The sequence below is a fragment of the Conger conger genome, chromosome 8, assembly GCF_963514075.1.
Source record: "Conger conger chromosome 8, fConCon1.1, whole genome shotgun sequence".
In the NCBI taxonomy this organism is placed as follows: domain Eukaryota; kingdom Metazoa; phylum Chordata; class Actinopteri; order Anguilliformes; family Congridae; genus Conger; species Conger conger.
The window spans coordinates 35,651,956-35,676,765 of NC_083767.1; the positions used below are offsets into that span (position 1 = coordinate 35,651,956).

Here is a 24,810-nt window from a genome sequence, read left to right on the forward strand (position 1 = left end):
TATGAGATCACTGAATTGCTGCTGTTTACAAAGGACCTGGAAATTCACAGTATCGATAACCCAAATATATCAGTACTTGCTGGGAGAGGAAATGGCTTCCCAAGGTGAATGAAGAACACACCAGAGAAAGGCTCCTGACAATTGTTTTCACCAGATGAGGGTACGAATGAAAGCCTGGATTGGGTGGCGTTCACTTCAAACATACATCAACCTCCATGGAACCCAAAACCTCCAGTTCGACGAGGATGGGATTCGAACCCACGCGTGCAGAGCACAATGGATTAGCAGTCCATCGCCTTAACCACTCGGCCACCTCGTCCTAAAACGCTGAAATTCACTGGAGTATGAAAGATTATTGCAAGATTCAAAGAAACTGGGACTCAAAGCAACCAATGTAGAACAGGTAGACCAGCAAAACTATCATCATTTCAAATAAACTATGAATAATGTATGTTCAATGAAAAGGAAAAAATCTAGTTCCTCTCGTTCTTCAGATCTGAAGAAATGCACCGGTGTTTCTGTCTGTCTTTGCGCTGTGAAAAGGCAACTCAATCATATAGGTCTAAGGTGATGTCTGGCAGACAAAAAGCCACTACGTAGAAGAGGATATGAACAGCTAAAAAGAAAACTTGCACTGGTACACGAAAACAGGATATCTGAGGTGTGGAATAAGGTTGTATGGACCGATGAGTGTAAATATGAGATCACTGAATTGCTGCTGTTTACAAAGGACCTGGAAATTCACAGTATCGATAACCCAAATATATCAGTACTTGCTGGGAGAGGAAATGGCTTCCAAAGGTGAATGAAGAACACACCAGAGAAAGGCTCCTGACGATTGTTTTCACCAGATGAGGGTACGAATGAAAGCCTGGATTGGGTGGCGTTCACCTCAAACATACATCAAGCTCCATGGAACCCAAAAGCTCCAGTTCGACGAGGATGGGATTCGAACCCACGCGTGCAGAGCACAATGGATTAGCAGTCCATTGCCTTAACCACTCGGCCACCTCGTCCTAAACCGCTGAAATTCACTGGAGTATGAAAGATTATTGCAAGATTCAAAGAAACTGGGACTCAAAGCAACCAATGTAGAACAGGTAGACCAGCAAAACTATCATCATTTCAAATAAACTATGAATAATGTATGTTCAATGAAAAGGAAAAAATCTAGTTCCTCTCGTTCTTCAGATCTGAAGAAATGCACAGGTGTTTCTGTCTATCTTTGCGCTGTGAAAAGGCAACTCAATCATATAGGTCTAAGGTGATGTCTGGCAGACAAAAAGCCACTACGTAGAAGAGGATATGAACAGCTAAAAAGAAAACTTGCACTGGTACACGAAAACAGGATATCTGAGGTGTGGAATAAGGTTGTATGGACCGATGAGTGTAAATATGAGATCACTGAATTGCTGCTGTTTACAAAGGACCTGGAAATTCACAGTATCGAAAACCCAAATATATCAGTATTTGCTGGGAGAGGAAATGGCTTCCATAGGTGAATGAAGAACACTCCAGACAATTGTTTTCACCAGATGAGGGTACGAATGAAAGCCTGGATTGGGTGGCGTTCACCTCAAACATACATCAAGCTCCATGGAACCCAAAAGCTCCAGTTCGACGAGGATGGGATTCCAACCCACGCGTGCAGAGCACAATGGATTAGCAGTCCATCGCCTTAACCACTCGGCCACCTCGTCCTAAAACGCTAAAATTCACTGGAGTATGAAAGATTATTGCAAGATTCAAAGAAACTGTGACTCAAAGCAACCAATGAAGAACAGGTAGACCAGCAAAACTATCATCATTTCAAATAAACTATGAATAATGTATGTTCAATGAAAAGGAAAAAATCTAGTTCTTCTCGTGCTTCAGATCTGAAGAAATGCACAGGTGTTTCTGTCTATCTTTGCGCTGTGAAAAGGCGACTCTATCATATAGGTCTAAGGTGATGTATGGCAGACAAAAAGCCACTACGTAGAAGAGGATATGAACAGCAAAAAAAAAAACTTGCACTGGTACACGAAAACAGGATATCTGAGGTGTGGAACAAGGTTGTATGGACCGATGAGTGTAAATATGAGATCACTGAATTGCTGCTGTTTACAAAGGACCTGGAAATTCACAGTATCGAAAACCCAAATATATCAGTATTTGCTGGGAGAGGAAATGGCTTCCATAGGTGAATGAAGAACACTCCAGAGAAAGGCTCCTGACAATTGTTTTAACCAGATGAGGGTACGAATGAAAGCCTGGATTGGGTGGCGTTCACCTCAAACATACATCAAGCTCCATGGAACCCAAAAGCTCCAGTTCGACGAGGATGGGATTCCAACCCACGCGTGCAGAGCACAATGGATTAGCAGTCCATCGCCTTAACCACTCGGCCACCTCGTCCTAAAACGCTAAAATTCACTGGAGTATGAAAGATTATTGCAAGATTCAAAGAAACTGTGACTCAAAGCAACCAATGAAGAACAGGTAGACCAGCAAAACTATCATCATTTCAAATAAACTATGAATAATGTATGTTCAATGAAAAGGAAAAAATCTAGTTCTTCTCGTGCTTCAGATCTGAAGAAATGCACAGGTGTTTCTGTCTGTCTTTGCGCTGTGAAAAGGCAACTCAATCATGTAGGTCTAAGGTGATGTCTGGCAGACAAAAAGCCACTACGTAGAAGAGGATATGAACAGCTAAAAAGAAAACTTGCACTGGTACACGAAAACAGGATATCTGAGGTGTGGAATAAGGTTGTATGGACCGATGAGTGTAAATATGAGATCACCGAATTGCTGCTGTTTACAAAGGACCTGGAAATTCACAGTATCGATAACCCAAATATATCAGTACTTGCTGGGAGAGGAAATGGCTTCCAAAGGTGAATGAAGAACACACCAGAGAAAGGCTCCTGACAATTGTTTTCACCAGATGAGGGTACGAATGAAATCCTGGATTGGGTGGCGTTCACCTCAAACATACATCAAGCTCCATGGAACCCAAAAGCTCCAGTTCGACGAGGATGGGATTCCAACCCACGCGTGCAGAGCACAATGGATTAGCAGTCCATCGCCTTAACCATTCGGCCACCTCGTCCTAAAACGCTAAAATTCACTGGAGTATGAAAGATTATTGCAAGATTCAAAGAAACTGTGACTCAAAGCAACCAATGAAGAACAGGTAGACCAGCAAAACTATCATCATTTCAAATAAACTATGAATAATGTATGTTCAATGAAAAGGAAAAAATCTAGTTCTTCTCGTGCTTCAGATCTGAAGAAATGCACAGGTGTTTCTGTCTGTCTTTGCGCTGTGAAAAGGCAACTCAATCATGTAGGTCTAAGGTGATGTCTGGCAGACAAAAAGTCACTACGTAGAAGAGGATATGAACAGCTAAAAAGAAAACTTGCACTGGTACACGAAAACAGGATATCTGAGGTGTGGAATAAGGTTGTATGGACCGATGAGTGTAAATATGACATCACCGAATTGCTGCTGTTTACAAAGGACCTGGAAATTCACAGTATCGAAAACCCAAATATATCAGTATTTGCTGGGAGAGGAAATGGCTTCCATAGGTGAATGAAGAACACTCCAGAGAAAGGCTCCTGACAATTGTTTTCACCAGATGAGGGTACGAATGAAAGCCTGGATTGGGTGGCGTTCACCTCAAACATACATCAAGCTCCATGGAACCCAAAAGCTCCAGTTCGACGAGGATGGGATTACAACCCACGCGTGCAGAGCACAATGGATTAGCAGTCCATCGCCTTAACCACTCGGCCACCTCGTCCTAAAACGCTAAAATTCACTGGAGTATGAAAGATTATTGCAAGATTCAAAGAAACTGTGACTCAAAGCAACCAATGAAGAACAGGTAGACCAGCAAAACTATCATCATTTCAAATAAACTATGAATAATGTATGTTCAATGAAAAGGAAAAAATCTAGTTCTTCTCGTGCTTCAGATCTGAAGAAATGCACAGGTGTTTCTGTCTGTCTTTGCGCTGTGAAAAGGCAACTCAATCATGTAGGTCTAAGGTGATGTCTGGCAGACAAAAAGCCACTACGTAGAAGAGGATATGAACAGCTAAAAAGAAAACTTGCACTGGTACACGAAAACAGGATATCTGAGGTGTGGAATAAGGTTGTATGGACCGATGAGTGTAAATATGAGATCACCAAATTGCTGCTGTTTACAAAGGACCTGGAAATTCACAGTATCGATAACCCAAATATATCAGTACTTGCTGGGAGAGGAAATGGCTTCCAAAGGTGAATGAAGAACACACCAGAGAAAGGCTCCTGACAATTGTTTTCACCAGATGAGGGTACGAATGAAATCCTGGATTGGGTGGCGTTCACCTCAAACATACATCAAGCTCCATGGAACCCAAAACCTCCAGTTCGACGAGGATGGGATTCGAACCCACGCGTGCAGAGCACAATGGATTAGCAGTCCATCGCCTTAACCACTCGGCCACCTCGTCCTAAAACGCTAAAATTCACTGGAGTATGAAAGATTATTGCAAGATTCAAAGAAACTGGGACTCAAAGCAAACAATGAAGAACAGGTAGACCAGCAAAACTATCATCATTTCAAATAAACTATGAATAATGTATGTTCAATGAAAAGGAAAAAATCTAGTTCCTCTCGTTCTTCAGATCTGAAGAAATGCACAGGTGTTTCTGTCTATCTTTGCGCTGTGAAAAGGCGACTCAATCATATAGGTCTAAGGTGATGTCTGGCAGACAAAAAGCCACTACGTAGAAGAGGATATGAACAGCAAAAAAGAAAACTTGCACTGGTACACGAAAACAGGATATCTGAGGTGTGGAATAAGGTTGTATGGACCGATGAGTGTAAATATGAGATCACTGAATTGCTGCTGTTTACAAAGGACCTGGAAATTCACAGTATCGAAAACCCAAATATATCAGTATTTGCTGGGAGAGGAAATGGCTTCCATAGGTGAATGAAGAACACTCCAGAGAAAGGCTCCTGACAATTGTTTTCACCAGATGAGGGTACGAATGAAAGCCTGGATTGGGTGGCGTTCACCTCAAACATACATCAAGCTCCATGGAACCCAAAAGCTCCAGTTCGCCGAGGATGGGATTCCAACCCACGCGTGCAGAGCACAATGGATTAGCAGTCCATCGCCTTAACCACTCGGCCACCTCGTCCTAAAACGCTAAAATTCACTGGAGTATGAAAGATTATTGCAAGATTCAAAGAAACTGTGACTCAAAGCAACCAATGAAGAACAGGTAGACCAGCAAAACTATCATCATTTCAAATAAACTATGAATAATGTATGTTCAATGAAAAGGAAAAAATCTAGTTCTTCTCGTGCTTCAGATCTGAAGAAATGCACAGGTGTTTCTGTCTGTCTTTGCGCTGTGAAAAGGCAACTCAATCATGTAGGTCTAAGGTGATGTCTGGCAGACAAAAAGCCACTACGTAGAAGAGGATATGAACAGCAAAAAAGAAAACTTGCACTGGTACACGAAAACAGGATATCTGAGGTGTGGAATAAGGTTGTATGGACCGATGAGTGTAAATATGAGATCACTGAATTGCTGCTGTTTACAAAGGACCTGGAAATTCACAGTATCGAAAACCCAAATATATCAGTATTTGCTGGGAGAGGAAATGGCTTCCATAGGTGAATGAAGAACACTCCAGACAATTGTTTTCACCAGATGAGGGTACGAATGAAAGCCTGGATTGGGTGGCGTTCACCTCAAACATACATCAAGCTCCATGGAACCCAAAAGCTCCAGTTCGACGAGGATGGGATTCCAACCCACGCGTGCAGAGCACAATGGATTAGTAGTCCATCGCCTTAACCACTCGGCCACCTCGTCCTAAAACGCTAAAATTCACTGGAGTATGAAAGATTATTGCAAGATTCAAAGAAACTGTGACTCAAAGCAACCAATGAAGAACAGGTAGACCAGCAAAACTATCATCATTTCAAATAAACTATGAATAATGTATGTTCAATGAAAAGGAAAAAATCTAGTTCTTCTCGTGCTTCAGATCTGAAGAAATGCACAGGTGTTTCTGTCTGTCTTTGCGCTGTGAAAAGGCAACTCAATCATGTAGGTCTAAGGTGATGTCTGGCAGACAAAAAGCCACTACGTAGAAGAGGATATGAACAGCTAAAAAGAAAACTTGCACTGGTACACGAAAACAGGATATCTGAGGTGTGGAATAAGGTTGTATGGACCGATGAGTGTAAATATGAGATCACCGAATTGCTGCTGTTTACAAAGGACCTGGAAATTCACAGTATCGATAACCCAAATATATCAGTACTTGCTGGGAGAGGAAATGGCTTCCAAAGGTGAATGAAGAACACACCAGAGAAAGGCTCCTGACAATTGTTTTCACCAGATGAGGGTACGAATGAAATCCTGGATTGGGTGGCGTTCACCTCAAACATACATCAAGCTCCATGGAACCCAAAACCTCCAGTTCGACGAGGAAGGGATTCGAACCCACGCGTGCAGAGCACAATGGATTAGCAGTCCATCGCCTTAACCACTCGGCCACCTCATCCTAAAACGCTGAAATTCACTGGAGTATGAAAGATTATTGCAAGATTCAAAGAAACTGGGACTCAAAGCAAACAATGAAGAACAGGTAGACCAGCAAAACTATCATCATTTCAAATAAACTATCAATAATGTATGTTCAATGAAAAGGAAAAAATCTAGTTCCTCTCGTTCTTCAGATCTGAAGAAATGCACAGGTGTTTCTGTCTATCTTTGCGCTGTGAAAAGGCGACTCAATCATATAGGTCTAAGGTGATGTCTGGCAGACAAAAAGCCACTACGTAGAAGAGGATATGAACAGCAAAAAAGAAAGCTTGCACTGGTACACGAAAACAGGATATCTGAGGTGTGGAATAAGGTTGTATGGACCGATGAGTGTAAATATGAGATCACTGAATTGCTGCTGTTTACAAAGGACCTGGAAATTCACAGTATCGAAAACCCAAATATATCAGTATTTGCTGGGAGAGGAAATGGCTTCCATAGGTGAATGAAGAACACTCCAGAGAAAGGCTCCTGACAATTGTTTTCACCAGATGAGGGTACGAATGAAATCCTGGATTGGGTGGCGTTCACCTCAAACATACATCAAGCTCCATGGAACCCAAAACCTCCAGTTCGACGAGGATGGGATTCGAACCCACGCGTGCAGCGCACAATGGATTAGCAGTCCATCGCCTTAACCACTCGGCCACCTCGTCCTAAAACGCTGAAATTCACTGGAGTATGAAAGATTATTGCAAGATTCAAAGAAACTGGGACTCAAAGCAAACAATGAAGAACAGGTAGACCAGCAAAACTATCATCATTTCAAATAAACTATGAATAATGTATGTTCAATGAAAAGGAAAAAATCTAGTTCCTCTCGTTCTTCAGATCTGAAGAAATGCACAGGTGTTTCTGTCTATCTTTGCGCTGTGAAAAGGCGACTCAATCATATAGGTCTAAGGTGATGTCTGGCAGACAAAAAGCCACTACGTAGAAGAGGATATGAACAGCAAAAAAGAAAACTTGCACTGGTACACGAAAACAGGATATCTGAGGTGTGGAATAAGGTTGTATGGACCGATGAGTGTAAATATGAGATCACTGAATTGCTGCTGTTTACAAAGGACCTGGAAATTCACAGTATCGAAAACCCAAATATATCAGTATTTGCTGGGAGAGGAAATGGCTTCCATAGGTGAATGAAGAACACTCCAGAGAAAGGCTCCTGACAATTGTTTTCACCAGATGAGGGTACGAATGAAAGCCTGGATTGGGTGGCGTTCACCTCAAACATACATCAAGCTCCATGGAACCCAAAAGCTCCAGTTCGACGAGGATGGGATTCGAACCCACGCGTGCAGAGCACAATGGATTAGCAGTCCATCACCTTAACCACTCGGCCACCTCTTCCTAAAACGCTAAAATTCACTGGAGTATGAAAGATTATTGCAAGATTCAAAGAAACTGGGACTCAAAGCAAACAATGAAGAACAGGTAGACCAGCAAAACTATCATCATTTCAAATAAACTATGAATAATGTATGTTCAATGAAAAGGAAAAAATCTAGTTCTTCTCGTGCTTCAGATCTGAAGAAAGGCACAGGTGTTTCTGTCTGTCTTTGTGCTGTGAAAAGGCAACTCAATCATGTAGGTTTAAGGTGATGTCTGGCAGACAAAAAGCCACTACGTAGTAGAGGATATGAACAGCTAAAAAGAAAACTTGCACTGGTACACGAAAACAGGATATCTGAGGTGTGGAATAAGGTTGTATGGACCGATGAGTGTAAATATGAGATCACCGAATTGCTGCTGTTTACAAAGGACCTGGAAATTCACAGTATCGATAACCCAAATATATCAGTATTTGCTGGGAGAGGAAATGGCTTCCAGAGGTGAATGAAGAACACTCCAGAGAAAGGCTCCTGACAATTGTTTTCACCAGATGAGGGTACGAATGAAAGCCTAGATTGGGTGGCGTTCACCTCAAACATACATCAAGCTCCATGGAACCCAAAAGCTCCAGTTCGACGAGGATGGGATTCGAACCAACGCGTGCAGAGCACAATGGATTAGCAGTCCATCGCCTTAACCACTCGGCCACCTCGTCCTAAACCGCTGGAACTCCCTCGAGTATGAAAGATTATTGCAAGATTCAAAGAAACTGGGACTCAAAGCAAACAATGAAGAACAGGTAGACCAACAAAACTATCATCATTTCAAATAAACTATGAATAATGTATGTTCAATGAAAAGGAAAAAATCTAGTTCTTCTCGTGCTTCAGATCTGAAGAAATGCACAGGTGTTTCTGTCTATCTTTGCGCTGTGAAAAGGCGACTCAATCATATAGGTCTAAGGTGATGTCTGGCAGACAAAAAGCCACTACGTAGAAGAGGATATGAACAGCTAAAAAGAAAACTTGCACTGGTACACGAAAACAGGATATCTGAGGTGTGGAATAAGGTTGTATGGACCGATGAGTGTAAATATGAGATCACTGAATTGCTGCTGTTTACAAAGGACCTGGAAATTCACAGTATCGATAACCCAAATATATCAGTACTTGCTGGGAGAGGAAATGGCTTCCAAAGGTGAATGAAGAACACACCAGAGAAAGGCTCCTGACAATTGTTTTCACCAGATGAGGGTACGAATGAAAGCCTGGATTGGGTGGCGTTCACCTCAAACATACATCAAGCTCCATGGAACCCAAAACCTCCAGTTCGACGAGGATGGGATTCGAACCCACGCGTGCAGAGCACAATGGATTAGCAGTCCATCGCCTTAACCACTCGCCCACCTCGTCCTAAACCGCTGGAACTCACTGGAGTATGAAAGATTATTGCAAGATTCAAAGAAACTGGGACTCACAGCAACCAATGAAGAACAGGTAGACCAGCAAAACTATCATCATTTCAAATAAACTATGAATAATGTATGTTCAATGAAAAGGAAAAAATCTAGTTCCTCTCGTTCTTCAGATCTGAAGAAATGCACAGGTGTTTCTGTCTATCTTTGCGCTGTGAAAAGGCAACTCAATCATATAGGTCTAAGGTGATGTCTGGCAGACAAAAAGCCACTACGTAGAAGAGGATATGAACAGCTAAAAAGAAAACTTGCACTGGTACACGAAAACAGGATATCTGAGGTGTGGAATAAGGTTGTATGGACCGATGAGTGTAAATATGAGATCACTGAATTGCTGCTGTTTACAAAGGACCTGGAAATTCACAGTATCGATAACCCAAATATATCAGTACTTGCTGGGAGAGGAAATGGCTTCCAAAGGTGAATGAAGAACACACCAGAGAAAGGCTCCTGACAATTGTTTTCACCAGATGAGGGTACGAATGAAAGCCTGGATTGGGTGGCGTTCACCTCAAACATACATCAAGCTCCATGGAACCCAAAACCTCCAGTTCGACGAGGATGGGATTCGAACCCACGCGTGCAGAGCACAATGGATTAGCAGTCCATCGCCTTAACCACTCGGCCACCTCTTCCTAAAACGCTAAAATTCACTGGAGTATGAAAGATTATTGCAAGATTCAAAGAAACTGGGACTCAAAGCAAACAATGAAGAACAGGTAGACCAGCAAAACTATCATCATTTCAAATAAACTATGAATAATGTATGTTCAATGAAAAGGAAAAAATCTAGTTCTTCTCGTTCTTCAGATCTGAAGAAAGGCACAGGTGTTTCTGTCTGTCTTTGTGCTGTGAAAAGGCAACTCAATCATGTAGGTTTAAGGTGATGTCTGGCAGACAAAAAGCCACTACGTAGTAGAGGATATGAACAGCTAAAAAGAAAACTTGCACTGGTACACGAAAACAGGATATCTGAGGTGTGGAATAAGGTTGTATGGACCGATGAGTGTAAATATGAGATCACCGAATTGCTGCTGTTTACAAAGGACCTGGAAATTCACAGTATCGATAACCCAAATATATCAGTATTTGCTGGGAGAGGAAATGGCTTCCAGAGGTGAATGAAGAACACTCCAGAGAAAGGCTCCTGACAATTGTTTTCACCAGATGAGGGTACGAATGAAAGCCTGGATTGGGTGGCGTTCACCTCAAACATACATCAAGCTCCATGGAACCCAAAAGCTCCAGTTCGACGAGGATGGGATTCGAACCAACGCGTGCAGAGCACAATGGATTAGCAGTCCATCGCCTTAACCACTCGGCCACCTCGTCCTAAACCGCTGGAACTCCCTCGAGTATGAAAGATTATTGCAAGATTCAAAGAAACTGGGACTCAAAGCAAACAATGAAGAACAGGTAGACCAACAAAACTATCATCATTTCAAATAAACTATGAATAATGTATGTTCAATGAAAAGGAAAAAATCTAGTTCTTCTCGTGCTTCAGATCTGAAGAAATGCACAGGTGTTTCTGTCTATCTTTGCGCTGTGAAAAGGCAACTCAATCATATAGGTCTAAGGTGATGTCTGGCAGACAAAAAGCCACTACGTAGAAGAGGATATGAACAGCTAAAAAGAAAACTTGCACTGGTACACGAAAACAGGATATCTGAGGTGTGGAATAAGGTTGTATGGACCGATGAGTGTAAATATGAGATCACTGAATTGCTGCTGTTTACAAAGGACCTGGAAATTCACAGTATCGATAACCCAAATATATCAGTACTTGCTGGGAGAGGAAATGGCTTCCAAAGGTGAATGAAGAACACACCAGAGAAAGGCTCCTGACAATTGTTTTCACCAGATGAGGGTACGAATGAAAGCCTGGATTGGGTGGCGTTCACCTCAAACATACATCAAGCTCCATGGAACCCAAAACCTCCAGTTCGACGAGGATGGGATTCGAACCCACGCGTGCAGAGCACAATGGATTAGCAGTCCATCGCCTTAACCACTCGGCCACCTCATCCTAAAACGCTAAAATTCACTGGAGTATGAAAGATTATTGCAAGATTCAAAGAAACTGGGACTCAAAGCAACCAATGAAGAACAGGTAGACCAGCAAAACTATCATCATTTCAAATAAACTATGAATAATGTATGTTCAATGAAAAGGAAAAAATCTAGTTCCTCTCGTTCTTCAGATCTGAAGAAATGCACAGGTGTTTCTGTCTGTCTTTGCGCTGTGAAAAGGCAACTCAATCATATAGGTCTAAGGTGATGTCTGGCAGACAAAAAGCCACTACGTAGAAGAGGATATGAACAGCTAAAAAGAAAACTTGCACTGGTACACGAAAACAGGATATCTGAGGTGTGGAATAAGGTTGTATGGACCGATGAGTGTAAATATGAGATCACTGAATTGCTGCTGTTTACAAAGGACCTGGAAATTCACAGTATCGATAACCCAAATATATCAGTACTTGCTGGGAGAGGAAATGGCTTCCAAAGGTGAATGAAGAACACACCAGAGAAAGGCTCCTGACAATTGTTTTCACCAGATGAGGGTACGAATGAAAGCCTGGATTGGGTGGCGTTCACCTCAAACATACATCAAGCTCCATGGAACCCAAAACCTCCAGTTCGACGAGGATGGGATTCGAACCCAGGCGTGCAGAGCACAATGGATTAGCAGTCCATCGCCTTAACCACTCGGCCACCTCATCCTAAAACGCTAAAATTCACTGGAGTATGAAAGATTATTGCAAGATTCAAAGAAACTGGGACTCAAAGCAACCAATGAAGAACAGGTAGACCAGCAAAACTATCATCATTTCAAATAAACTATGAATAATGTATGTTCAATGAAAAGGAAAAAATCTAGTTCCTCTCGTTCTTCAGATCTGAAGAAATGCACAGGTGTTTCTGTCTGTCTTTGCGCTGTGAAAAGGCGACTCAATCATGTAGGTCTAAGGTGATGTCTGGCAGACAAAAAGCCACTACGTAGAAGAGGATATGAACAGCAAAAAAGAAAACTTGCACTGGTACACGAAAACAGGATATCTGAGGTGTGGAATAAGGTTGTATGGACCGATGAGTGTAAATATGAGATCACTGAATTGCTGCTGTTTACAAAGGACCTGGAAATTCACAGTATCGATAACCCAAATATATCAGTACTTGCTGGGAGAGGAAATGGCTTCCAAAGGTGAATGAAGAACACACCAGAGAAAGGCTCCTGACAATTGTTTTCACCAGATGAGGGTACGAATGAAAGCCTGGATTGGGTGGCGTTCACCTCAAACATACATCAAGCTCCATGGAACCCAAAAGCTCCAGTTCGACGAGGATGGGATTCGAACCCACGCATGCAGAGCACAATGGATTAGCAGTCCATCGCCTTAACCACTCGGCCACCTCGTCCTAAAACGCTGAAATTCACTGGAGTATGAAAGATTATTGCAAGATTCAAAGAAACTGGGACTCAAAGCAACCAATGAAGAACAGGTAGACCAGCAAAACTATCATAATTTCAAATAACTATGAATAATGTATGTTCAATGAAAAGGAAAAAATCTAGTTCCTCTCGTTCTTCAGATCTGAAGAAATGCACAGGTGTTTCTGTCTATCTTTGCGCTGTGAAAAGGCGACTCAATCATATAGGTCTAAGGTGATGTCTGGCAGACAAAAAGCCACTACGTAGAAGAGGATATGAACAGCAAAAAAGAAAACTTGCACTGGTACACGAAAACAGGATATCTGAGGTGTGGAATAAGGTTGTATGGACCAATGAGTGTAAATATGAGATCACTGAATTGCTGCTGTTTACAAAGGACCTGGAAATTCACAGTATCGATAACCCAAATATATCAGTATTTGCTGGGAGAGGAAATGGCTTCCATAGGTGAATGAAGAACACTCCAGAGAAAGGCTCCTGACAATTGTTTTCACCAGATGAGGGTACGAATGAAAGCCTGGATTGGGTGGCGTTCACCTCAAACATACATCAAGCTCCATGGAACCCAAAAGCTCCAGTTCGACGAGGATGGGATTCGAACCCACGCGTGCAGAGCACAATGGATTAGCAGTCCATCGCCTTAACCACTCGGCCACCTCGTCCCAAACCGCAGGAACTCACTGGAGTATCAAAGATTATTGCAAGTTTCAAAGAAACTGGGACTCAAAGCAACCAATGAAGAACAGGTAGACCAACAAAACTATCATCATTTCAAATAAACTATGAATAATGTATGTTCAATGAAAAGGAAAAAATCTAGTTCTTCTCGTGCTTCAGATTTGAAGAAATGCACAGGTGTTTCTGTCTGTCTTTGCGCTGTGAAAAGGCAACTCAATCATGTAGGTCTAAGGTGATGTCTGGCAGACAAAAAGCCACTACGTAGAAGAGGATATGAACAGCTAAAAAGAAAACTTGCACTGGTACACGAAAACAGGATATCTGAGGTGTGGAATAAGGTTGTATGGACCGATGAGTGTAAATATGAGATCACTGAATTGCTGCTGTTTACAAAGGACCTGGAAATTCACAGTATCGATAACCCAAATATATCAGTACTTGCTGGGAGAGGAAATGGCTTCCAAAGGTGAATGAAGAACACACCAGAGAAAGGCTCCTGACAATTGTTTTCACCAGATGAGGGTACGAATGAAAGCCTGGATTGGGTGGCGTTCACCTCAAACATACATCAAGCTCCATGGAACCCAAAACCTCCAGTTCGACGAGGATGGGATTCGAACCCACGCGTGCAGAGCACAATGGATTAGCAGTCCATCGCCTTAACCACTCGGCCACCTCGTCCCAAACCGCGGAAACTCACTGGAGTATGAAATATTATTGCAAGATTCAAAGAAACTGGGACTCAAAGCAACCAATGAAGAACAGGTAGACCAACAAAACTATCATCATTTCAAATAAACTATGAATAATGTATGTTCAATGAAAAGGAAAAAATCTAGTTCTTCTCGTGCTTCAGATCTGAAGAAATGCACAGGTGTTTCTGTCTGTCTTTGCGCTGTGAAAAGGCAACTCAATCATGTAGGTCTAAGGTGATGTCTGGCAGACAAAAAGCCACTACGTAGAAGAGGATATGAACAGCTAAAAATAAAACTCTCACTGGTACACGAAAACAGGATATCTGAGGTGTGGAATAAGGTTGTATGGACCGATGAGTGTAAATATGAGATCACTGAATTGCTGCTGTTTACAAAGGACCTGGAAATTCACAGTATCGATAACCCAAATATATCAGTACTTGCTGGGAGAGGAAATGGCTTCCAAAGGTGAATGAAGAACACACCAGAGAAAGGCTCCTGACAATTGTTTTCACCAGATGAGGGTACGAATGAAAGCCTGGATTGGGTGGCGTTCACCTCAAACATACATCAAGCTCCATGGAACCAAAAAGCTCCAGTTCGACGAGGATGGGATTCGAACCCACGCGTGCAGAGCACAATGGATTAGCAGTCCATCGCCTTAACCACTCGGCCACCTCGTCCTAAAACGCTGAAATTCACTGGAGTATGAAAGATTATTGCAAGATTCAAAGAAACTGGGACTCAAAGCAACCAATGAAGAACAGGTAGACCAGCAAAACTATCATCATTTCAAATAAACTATGAATAATGTATGTTCAATGAAAAGGAAAAAATCTAGTTCCTCTCGTTCTTCAGATCTGAAGAAATGCACAGGTGTTTCTGTCTATCTTTGCGCTGTGAAAAGGCAACTCAATCATATAGGTCTAAGGTGATGTCTGGCAGACAAAAAGCCACTACGTAGAAGAGGATATGAACAGCTAAAAAGAAAACTTGCACTGGTACACGAAAACAGGATATCTGAGGTTTGGAATAAGGTTGTATGGACCGATGAGTGTAAATATGAGATCACTGAATTGCTGCTGTTTACAAAGGACCTGGAAATTCACAGTATCGATAACCCAAATATATCAGTACTTGCTGGGAGAGGAAATGGCTTCCAAAGGTGAATGAAGAACACACCAGAGAAAGGCTCCTGACAATTGTTTTCACCAGATGAGGGTACGAATGAAAGCCTGGATTGGGTGGCGTTCACCTCAAACATACATCAAGCTCCATGGAACCCAAAAGCTCCAGTTCGACGAGGATGGGATTCGAACCCACGCATGCAGAGCACAATGGATTAGCAGTCCATCGCCTTAACCACTCGGCCACCTCGTCCTAAAACGCTGAAATTCACTGGAGTATGAAAGATTATTGCAAGATTCAAAGAAACTGGGACTCAAAGCAACCAATGAAGAACAGGTAGACCAGCAAAACTATCATAATTTCAAATAAACTATGAATAATGTATGTTCAATGAAAAGGAAAAAATCTAGTTCCTCTCGTTCTTCAGATCTGAAGAAATGCACAGGTGTTTCTGTCTATCTTTGCGCTGTGAAAAGGCGACTCAATCATATAGGTCTAAGGTGATGTCTGGCAGACAAAAAGCCACTACGTAGAAGAGGATATGAACAGCAAAAAAGAAAACTTGCACTGGTACACGAAAACAGGATATCTGAGGTGTGGAATAAGGTTGTATGGACCGATGAGTGTAAATATGAGATCACTGAATTGCTGCTGTTTACAAAGGACCTGGAAATTCACAGTATCGATAAACCAAATATATCAGTACTTGCTGGGAGAGGAAATGGCTTCCAAAGGTGAATGAAGAACACTCCAGAGAAAGGCTCCTGACAATTGTTTTCACCAGATGAGGGTACGAATGAAAGCCTGGATTGGTTGGCGTTCACCTCAAACATACATCAAGCTCCATGGAACCCAAAAGCTCCAGTTCGATGAGGATGGGATTCGAACCCAGGCGTGCAGAGCACAATGGATTAGCAGTCCATCGCCTTAACCACTCGGCCACCTCGTCCTAAAACGTTGCAATTCACTGGAGTATGAAAGATTATTGCAAGATTCAAAGAAACTGGGACTCAAAGCAACCAATGAAGAACAGGTAGACCAGCAAAACTATCATCATTTCAAATAAACTATGAATAATGTATGTTCAATGAAAAGGAAAAAATCTAGTTCCTCTCGTTCTTCAGATCTGAAGAAATGCACAGGTGTTTCTGTCTCTCTTTGCGCTGTGAAAAGGCAACTCAATCATATAGGTCTAAGGTGATGTCTGGCAGACAAAAAGCCACTACGTAGAAGAGGATATGAACAGCTAAAAAGAAAACTTGCACTGGTACACGAAAACAGGATATCTGAGGTGTGGAATAAGGTTGTATGGACCGATGAGTGTAAATATGAGATCACTGAATTGCTGCTGTGTACAAAGGACCTGGAAATTCACAGTATCGATAACCCAAATATATCAGTACTTGCTGGGAGAGGAAATGGCTTCCATAGGTGAATGAAGAACACTCCAGACAATTGTTTTCACCAGATGAGGGTACGAATGAAAGCCTGGATTGGGTGGCGTTCACCTCAAACATACATCAAGCTCCATGGAACCCAAAACATCCAGTTCGACGAGGATGGGATTCCAACCCACGCGTGCAGAGCACAATGGATTAGCAGTCCATCGCCTTAACCACTCGGCCACCTCGTCCTAAACCGCTGGCACTCACTGGAGTATGAAAGATTATTGCAAGATTCAAAGAAATGGGACTCAAAGCAACCAATGAAGAACAGGTAGACCAGCAAAACTATCATCATTTCAAATAAACTATGAATAATGTATATTCAATGAAAAGGAAAAAATCTAGTTCCTCTCGTTCTTCAGATCTGAAGAAATGCACAGGTGTTTCTGTCTGTCTTTGCGCTGTGAAAAGGCAACTCAATCATATAGGTCTAAGGTGATGTCTGGCAGACAAAAAGCCACTACGTAGAAGAGGATATGAACAGCTAAAAAGAAAACTTGCACTGGTACACGAAAACAGGATATCTGAGGTGTGGAATAAGGTTGTATGGACCGATGAGTGTAAATATGAGATCACTGAATTGCTGCTGTTTACAAAGGACCTGGAAATTCACAGTATCGATAACCCAAATATATCAGTACTTGCTGGGAGAGGAAATGGCTTCCAAAGGTGAATGAAGAACACACCAGAGAAAGGCTCCTGACAATTGTTTTCACCAGATGAGGGTACGAATGAAAGCCTGGATTGGGTGGCGTTCACCTCAAACATACATCAAGCTCCATGGAACCCAAAAGCTCCAGTTCGACGAGGATGGGATTCGAACCCACGCATGCAGAGCACAATGGATTAGCAGTCCATCCCCTTAAGCACTCGGCCACCTCGTCCTAAAACGCTGAAATTCACTGGAGTATGAAAGATTATTGCAAGATTCAAAGAAACTGGGACTCAAAGCAACCAATGAAGAACAGGTAGACCAGCAAAACTATCATCATTTCAAATAAACTATGAATAATGTATGTTCAATGAAAAGGAAAAAATCTAGTTCCTCTCGTTCTTCAGATCTGAAGAAATGCACAGGTGTTTCTGTCTATCTTTGCGCTGTGAAAAGGCGACTCAATCATATAGGTCTAAGGTGATGTCTGGCAGACAAAAAGCCACTACGTAGAAGAGGATATGAACAGCTAAAAAGAAAACTTGCACTGGTACACGAAAACAGGATATCTGAGGTGTGGAATAAGGTTGTATGGACCGATGAGTGTAAATATGAGATCACTGAATTGCTGCTGTTTACAAAGGACCTGGAAATTCACAGTATCGATAACCCAAATATATCAGTACTTGCTGGGAGAGGAAATGGCTTCCAAAGGTGAATGAAGAACACACCAGAGAAAGGCTCCTGACAATTGTTTTCACCAGATGAGGGTACGAATGAAAGCCTGGATTGGGTGGCGTTCACCTCAAACATACATCAAGCTCCATGGAACCCAAAACCTCCAGTTCGACAAGGATGGGATTCCAACCCACGCGTGCAGAGCACAATGGATTAGCAGTCCATCGCCTTAACCACTCGGCCACCTCGTCCTAAACCGCAGGAACTCACTGGAGTATGAAAGATTATTGCAAGATTCAAAGAAACTGGGACTCAAAGCAACCAATGAAGAACAGGTAGACCAACAAAACTATCATCATTTCAAATAAACTATGAATAATGTATGTTCAATGAAAAGGAAAAAATCTAGTTCTTCTCGTGCTTCAGATCTGAAGAAATGCACAGGTGTTTCTGTCTGTCTTTGCGCTGTGAAAAGGCAACTCAATCATGTAGGTCTAAGGTGATGTCTGGCAGACAAAAAGCCACTACGTAGAAGAGGATATGAACAGCTAAAAAGAAAACTTGCACTGGTACACGAAAACAGGATATCTGAGGTGTGGAATAAGGTTGTATGGACCGATGAGTGTAAATATGAGATCACTGAATTGCTGCTGTTTACAAAGGACCTGGAAATTCACAGTATCGATAACCCAAATATATCAGTATTTGCTGGGAGAGGAAATGGCTTCCATAGGTGAATGAAGAACACTCCAGAGAAAGGCTCCTGACAATTGTTTTCACCAGATGAGGGTACAAATGAAAGCCTGGATTGGGTGGCGTTCACCTCAAACATACATCAAGCTCCATGGAACCCAATGCTCCAGTTCGACGAGGATGGGATTCAAACCCACGCGTGCAGAGCACAATGGATTAGCAGTCCATCGCCTTAACCACTCGGCCACCTCGTCCTAAACCGCTGGAACTCACTGGAGTATGAAAGATTATTGCAAGATTCAAAGAAACTGGGACTCAAAGCAACCAATGAAGAACAGGTAGACCAACAAAGCTATCATCATTTCAAATAAACTATGAATAATGTATGTTCAATGAAAAGGAAAAAATCTAGTTCCTCTCGTTCTTCAGATATGAAGAAATGCACAGGTGTTTCTGTCTGTCTTTGCGCTGTGAAAAGGCAACTCAATCATGTAGGTCTAAGGTGATGTCTGGCAGACAAAAAGCCACTACGTAGAAGAGGATATGAACAGCTAAAAAGAAAACTTGCACTGGTACACGAAAACAGGATATCTGAGGTGTGGAATAAGGTTGTATGGACCGATGAGTGTAAATATGAGATCACTGAATTGCTGCTGTTTACAAAGGACCTGGAAATTCACAGTATCGATAACCCAAATATATCAGTACTTGCTGGGAGAGGAAATGGCTTCCAAAGGTGAATGAAGAACACACCAGAGAAAGGCTCCTGACAATTGTTTTCACCAGATGAGGGTACGAATGAAAGCCTGGATTGGGTGGCGTTCACCTCAAACATACATCAAGCTCCATGGAACCCAAAAGCTCCAGTTCGACGAGGATGGGATTCGAACCCACGCGTGCAGAGCACAAAGGATTAGCAGTCCATCGCCTTAACCACTCGGCCACCTCGTCCAAAACCGCTGGAACTCACTGGAGTATGAAAGATTATTGCAAGATTCAAAGAAACTGGGACTCAAAGCAACCAATGAAGAACTGGTCGACCAACAAAACTATCATCATTTCAAATAAACTATGAATAATGTATGATCAATGAAAAGGAAAAAATCCAGTTGTTCTCGTGCTTCAGATCTGAAGAAATGCACAGGTGTTTCTGTCTGTCTTTGCGCTGTGAAAAGGCGACTCAATCATATAGGTCTAAGGTGATGTCTGGCAGACAAAAAGCCACTACGTAGAAGAGGATATGAACAGCAAAAAAGAAAACTTGCACTGGTACACGAAAACAGGATATCTGAGGTGTGGAATAAGGTTGTATGGACCGATGAGTGTAAATATGAGATCACTGAATTGCTGCTGTTTACAAAGGACCTGGAAATTCACAGTATCGATAAACCAAATATATCAGTACTTGCTGGGAGAGGAAATGGCTTCCAAAGGTGAATGAAGAACACTCCAGAGAAAGGCTCCTGACAATTGTTTTCACCAGATGAGGGTACGAATGAAAGCCTGGATTGGTTGGCGTTCACCTCAAACATACATCAAGCTCCATGGAACCCAAAACCTCCAGTTCGACGAGGATGGGATTCGAACCCAGGCGTGCAGAGCACAATGGATTAGCAGTCCATCGCCTTAACCACTCGGCCACCTCGTCCTAAAACGTTGCAATTCACTGGAGTATGAAAGATTATTGCAAGATTCAAAGAAACTGGGACTCAAAGCAACCAATGAAGAACAGGTAGACCAGCAAAACTATCATCATTTCAAATAAACTATGAATAATGTATGTTCAATGAAAAGGAAAAAATCTAGTTCCTCTCGTTCTTCAGATCTGAAGAAATGCACAGGTGTTTCTGTCTATCTTTGCGCTGTGAAAAGGCAACTCAATCATATAGGTCTAAGGTGATGTCTGGCAGACAAAAAGCCACTACGTAGAAGAGGATATGAACAGCTAAAAAGAAAACTTGCACTGGTACACGAAAACAGGATATCTGAGGTGTGGAATAAGGTTGTATGGACCGATGAGTGTAAATATGAGATCACTGAATTGCTGCTGTGTACAAAGGACCTGGAAATTCACAGTATCGATAACCCAAATATATCAGTACTTGCTGGGAGAGGAAATGGCTTCCATAGGTGAATGAAGAACACTCCAGACAATTGTTTTCACCAGATGAGGGTACGAATGAAAGCCTGGATTGGGTGGCGTTCACCTCAAACATACATCAAGCTCCATGGAACCCAAAACATCCAGTTCGACGAGGATGGGATTCCAACCCACGCGTGCAGAGCACAATGGATTAGCAGTCCATCGCCTTAACCACTCGGCCACCTCGTCCTAAACCGCTGGCACTCACTGGAGTATGAAAGATTATTGCAAGATTCAAAGAAATGGGACTCAAAGCAACCAATGAAGAACAGGTAGACCAGCAAAACTATCATCATTTCAAATAAACTATGAATAATGTATGTTCAATGAAAAGGAAAAAATCTAGTTCCTCTCGTGCTTCAGATCTGAAGAAATGCACAGGTGTTTCTGTCTGTCTTTGCGCTGTGAAAAGGCAACTCAATCATGTAGGTCTAAGGTGATGTCTGGCAGACAAAAAGCCACTACGTAGAAGAGGATATGAACAGCTAAAAAGAAAACTTGCACTGGTACACGAAAACAGGATATCTGAGGTGTGGAATAAGGTTGTATGGACCGATGAGTGTAAATATGAGATCACTGAATTGCTGCTGTTTACAAAGGACCTGGAAATTCACAGTATCGATAACCCAAATATATCAGTATTTGCTGGGAGAGGAAATGGCTTCCATAGGTGAATGAAGAACACTCCAGAGAAAGGCTCCTGACAATTGTTTTCACCAGATGAGGGTACAAATGAAAGCCTGGATTGGGTGGCGTTCACCTCAAACATACATCAAGCTCCATGGAACCCAATGCTCCAGTTCGACGAGGATGGGATTCAAACCCACGCGTGCAGAGCACAATGGATTAGCAGTCCATCGCCTTAACCACTCGGCCACCTCGTCCTAAACCGCTGGAACTCACTGGAGTATGAAAGATTATTGCAAGATTCAAAGAAACTGGGACTCAAAGCAACCAATGAAGAACAGGTAGACCAACAAAGCTATCATCATTTCAAATAAACTATGAATAATGTATGTTCAATGAAAAGGAAAAAATCTAGTTCCTCTCGTTCTTCAGATATGAAGAAATGCACAGGTGTTTCTGTCTGTCTTTGCGCTGTGAAAAGGCGACTCAATCATATAGGTCTAAGGTGATGTCTGGCAGACAAAAAGCCACTACGTAGAAGAGGATATGAACAGCAAAAAAGAAAACTTGCACTGGTACACGAAAACAGGATATCTGAGGTGTGGAATAAGGTTGTATGGACCGATGAGTGTAAATATGAGATCACTGAATTGCTGCTGTTTACAAAGGACCTGGAAATTCACAGTATCGATAAACCAAATATATCAGTACTTGCTGGGAGAGGAAATGGCTTCCAAAGGTGAATGAAGAACACTCCAGAGAAAGGCTCCTGACAATTGTTTTCACCAGATGAGGGTACGAATGAAAGCCTGGATTGGTTGGCGTTCACCTCAAACATACATCAAGCTCCATGGAACCCAAAACCTCCAGTTCGACGAGGATGGGATTCGAACGCAGGCGTGCAGAGCACAATGGATTAGCAGTCCATCGCCTTAACCACTCGGCCACCTCGTCCTAAAACGTTGCAATTCACTGGAGTATGAAAGATTATTGCAAGATTCAAAGAAACTGGGACTCAAAGCAACCAATGAAGAACAGGTAGACCAGCAAAACTATCATCATTTCAAATAAACTATGAATAATGTATGTTCAATGAAAAGGAAAAAATCTAGTTCCTCTCGTTCTTCAGATCTGAAGAAATGCACAGGTGTTTCTGTCTATCTTTGCGCTGTGAAAAGGCAACTCAATCATATAGGTCTAAGGTGATGTCTGGCAGACAAAAAGCCACTACGTAGAAGAGGATATGAACAGCTAAAAAGAAAACTTGCACTGGTACACGAAAACAGGATATCTGAGGTGTGGAATAAGGTTGTATGGACCGATGAGTGTAAATATGAGATCACTGAATTGCTGCTGTGTACAAAGGACCTGGAAATTCACAGTATCGATAACCCAAATATATCAGTACTTGCTGGGAGAGGAAATGGCTTCCATAGGTGAATGAAGAACACTCCAGACAATTGTTTTCACCAGATGAGGGTACGAATGAAAGCCTGGATTGGGTGGCGTTCACCTCAAACATACATCAAGCTCCATGGAACCCAAAACATCCAGTTCGACGAGGATGGGATTCCAACCCACGCGTGCAGAGCACAATGGATTAGCAGTCCATCGCCTTAACCACTCGGCCACCTCGTCCTAAACCGCTGGCACTCACTGGAGTATGAAAGATTATTGCAAGATTCAAAGAAATGGGACTCAAAGCAACCAATGAAGAACAGGTAGACCAGCAAAACTATCATCATTTCAAATAAACTATGAATAATGTATGTTCAATGAAAAGGAAAAAATCTAGTTCCTCTCGTGCTTCAGATCTGAAGAAATGCACAGGTGTTTCTGTCTGTCTTTGCGCTGTGAAAAGGCAACTCAATCATGTAGGTCTAAGGTGATGTCTGGCAGACAAAAAGCCACTACGTAGAAGAGGATATGAACAGCTAAAAAGAAAACTTGCACTGGTACACGAAAACAGGATATCTGAGGTGTGGAATAAGGTTGTATGGACCGATGAGTGTAAATATGAGATCACTGAATTGCTGCTGTTTACAAAGGACCTGGAAATTCACAGTATCGATAACCCAAATATATCAGTATTTGCTGGGAGAGGAAATGGCTTCCATAGGTGAATGAAGAACACTCCAGAGAAAGGCTCCTGACAATTGTTTTCACCAGATGAGGGTACAAATGAAAGCCTGGATTGGGTGGCGTTCACCTCAAACATACATCAAGCTCCATGGAACCCAATGCTCCAGTTCGACGAGGATGGGATTCAAACCCACGCGTGCAGAGCACAATGGATTAGCAGTCCATCGCCTTAACCACTCGGCCACCTCGTCCTAAACCGCTGGAACTCACTGGAGTATGAAAGATTATTGCAAGATTCAAAGAAACTGGGACTCAAAGCAACCAATGAAGAACAGGTAGACCAACAAAGCTATCATCATTTCAAATAAACTATGAATAATGTATGTTCAATGAAAAGGAAAAAATCTAGTTCCTCTCGTTCTTCAGATATGAAGAAATGCACAGGTGTTTCTGTCTGTCTTTGCGCTGTGAAAAGGCAACTCAATCATGTAGGTCTAAGGTGATGTCTGGCAGACAAAAAGCCACTACGTAGAAGAGGATATGAACAGCTAAAAAGAAAACTTGCACTGGTACACGAAAACAGGATATCTGAGGTGTGGAATAAGGTTGTATGGACCGATGAGTGTAAATATGAGATCACTGAATTGCTGCTGTTTACAAAGGACCTGGAAATTCACAGTATCGATAACCCAAATATATCAGTATTTGCTGGGAGAGGAAATGGCTTCCATAGGTGAATGAAGAACACTCCAGAGAAAGGCTCCTGACAATTGTTTTCACCAGATGAGGGTACGAATGAAAGCCTGGATTGGGTGGCGTTCACCTCAAACATACATCAAGCTCCATGGAACCCAATGCTCCAGTTCGACGAGGATGGGATTCAAACGCAGGCGTGCAGAGCACAATGGATTAGCAGTCCATCGCCTTAACCACTCGGCCACCTCGTCCTAAACCGCTGGAACTCACTGGAGTATGAAAGATTATTGCAAGATTCAAAGAAACTGGGACTCAAAGCAACCAATGAAGAACAGGTAGACCAACAAAGCTATCATCATTTCAAATAAACTATGAATAATGTATGTTCAATGAAAAGGAAAAAATCTAGTTCCTCTCGTT

The 24,810-nt window shown here is 42.2% G+C and overlaps 16 non-coding genes across 16 annotated transcripts; all 16 read right to left on the minus strand.

Moving 5' to 3' along the window:
• Nucleotides 1-237: 237 nt before the first annotated feature.
• On the minus strand, nucleotides 238-319 carry trnas-gcu (transfer RNA serine (anticodon GCU)). The gene has a single exon. It is a non-coding gene; the product is annotated as a tRNA-Ser (tRNA).
• A 615-nt stretch (nucleotides 320-934) lies between these two features.
• trnas-gcu (transfer RNA serine (anticodon GCU)) lies at nucleotides 935-1,016 on the minus strand. Its single transcript has one exon. It is a non-coding gene; the product is annotated as a tRNA-Ser (tRNA).
• A 3,390-nt stretch (nucleotides 1,017-4,406) lies between these two features.
• On the minus strand, nucleotides 4,407-4,488 carry trnas-gcu (transfer RNA serine (anticodon GCU)). Its single transcript has one exon. It is a non-coding gene; the product is annotated as a tRNA-Ser (tRNA).
• A 1,299-nt stretch (nucleotides 4,489-5,787) lies between these two features.
• trnas-acu (transfer RNA serine (anticodon ACU)) lies at nucleotides 5,788-5,869 on the minus strand. Its single transcript has one exon. It is a non-coding gene; the product is annotated as a tRNA-Ser (tRNA).
• A 1,312-nt stretch (nucleotides 5,870-7,181) lies between these two features.
• trnas-gcu (transfer RNA serine (anticodon GCU)) lies at nucleotides 7,182-7,263 on the minus strand. The gene has a single exon. It is a non-coding gene; the product is annotated as a tRNA-Ser (tRNA).
• Nucleotides 7,264-11,363: 4,100 nt separating this feature from the next.
• trnas-gcu (transfer RNA serine (anticodon GCU)) lies at nucleotides 11,364-11,445 on the minus strand. The gene has a single exon. It is a non-coding gene; the product is annotated as a tRNA-Ser (tRNA).
• A 1,312-nt stretch (nucleotides 11,446-12,757) lies between these two features.
• Nucleotides 12,758-12,839, minus strand: trnas-gcu (transfer RNA serine (anticodon GCU)). The gene has a single exon. It is a non-coding gene; the product is annotated as a tRNA-Ser (tRNA).
• Nucleotides 12,840-13,453: 614 nt separating this feature from the next.
• Nucleotides 13,454-13,535, minus strand: trnas-gcu (transfer RNA serine (anticodon GCU)). The gene has a single exon. It is a non-coding gene; the product is annotated as a tRNA-Ser (tRNA).
• Nucleotides 13,536-14,150: 615 nt separating this feature from the next.
• trnas-gcu (transfer RNA serine (anticodon GCU)) lies at nucleotides 14,151-14,232 on the minus strand. The gene has a single exon. It is a non-coding gene; the product is annotated as a tRNA-Ser (tRNA).
• A 615-nt stretch (nucleotides 14,233-14,847) lies between these two features.
• Nucleotides 14,848-14,929, minus strand: trnas-gcu (transfer RNA serine (anticodon GCU)). The gene has a single exon. It is a non-coding gene; the product is annotated as a tRNA-Ser (tRNA).
• Nucleotides 14,930-15,544: 615 nt separating this feature from the next.
• On the minus strand, nucleotides 15,545-15,626 carry trnas-gcu (transfer RNA serine (anticodon GCU)). Its single transcript has one exon. It is a non-coding gene; the product is annotated as a tRNA-Ser (tRNA).
• A 3,388-nt stretch (nucleotides 15,627-19,014) lies between these two features.
• Nucleotides 19,015-19,096, minus strand: trnas-gcu (transfer RNA serine (anticodon GCU)). The gene has a single exon. It is a non-coding gene; the product is annotated as a tRNA-Ser (tRNA).
• A 615-nt stretch (nucleotides 19,097-19,711) lies between these two features.
• Nucleotides 19,712-19,793, minus strand: trnas-gcu (transfer RNA serine (anticodon GCU)). The gene has a single exon. It is a non-coding gene; the product is annotated as a tRNA-Ser (tRNA).
• A 615-nt stretch (nucleotides 19,794-20,408) lies between these two features.
• trnas-gcu (transfer RNA serine (anticodon GCU)) lies at nucleotides 20,409-20,490 on the minus strand. Its single transcript has one exon. It is a non-coding gene; the product is annotated as a tRNA-Ser (tRNA).
• A 1,297-nt stretch (nucleotides 20,491-21,787) lies between these two features.
• trnas-gcu (transfer RNA serine (anticodon GCU)) lies at nucleotides 21,788-21,869 on the minus strand. Its single transcript has one exon. It is a non-coding gene; the product is annotated as a tRNA-Ser (tRNA).
• Nucleotides 21,870-23,863: 1,994 nt separating this feature from the next.
• On the minus strand, nucleotides 23,864-23,945 carry trnas-gcu (transfer RNA serine (anticodon GCU)). The gene has a single exon. It is a non-coding gene; the product is annotated as a tRNA-Ser (tRNA).
• Between the last annotated feature and the right edge of the window lie 865 nt (nucleotides 23,946-24,810).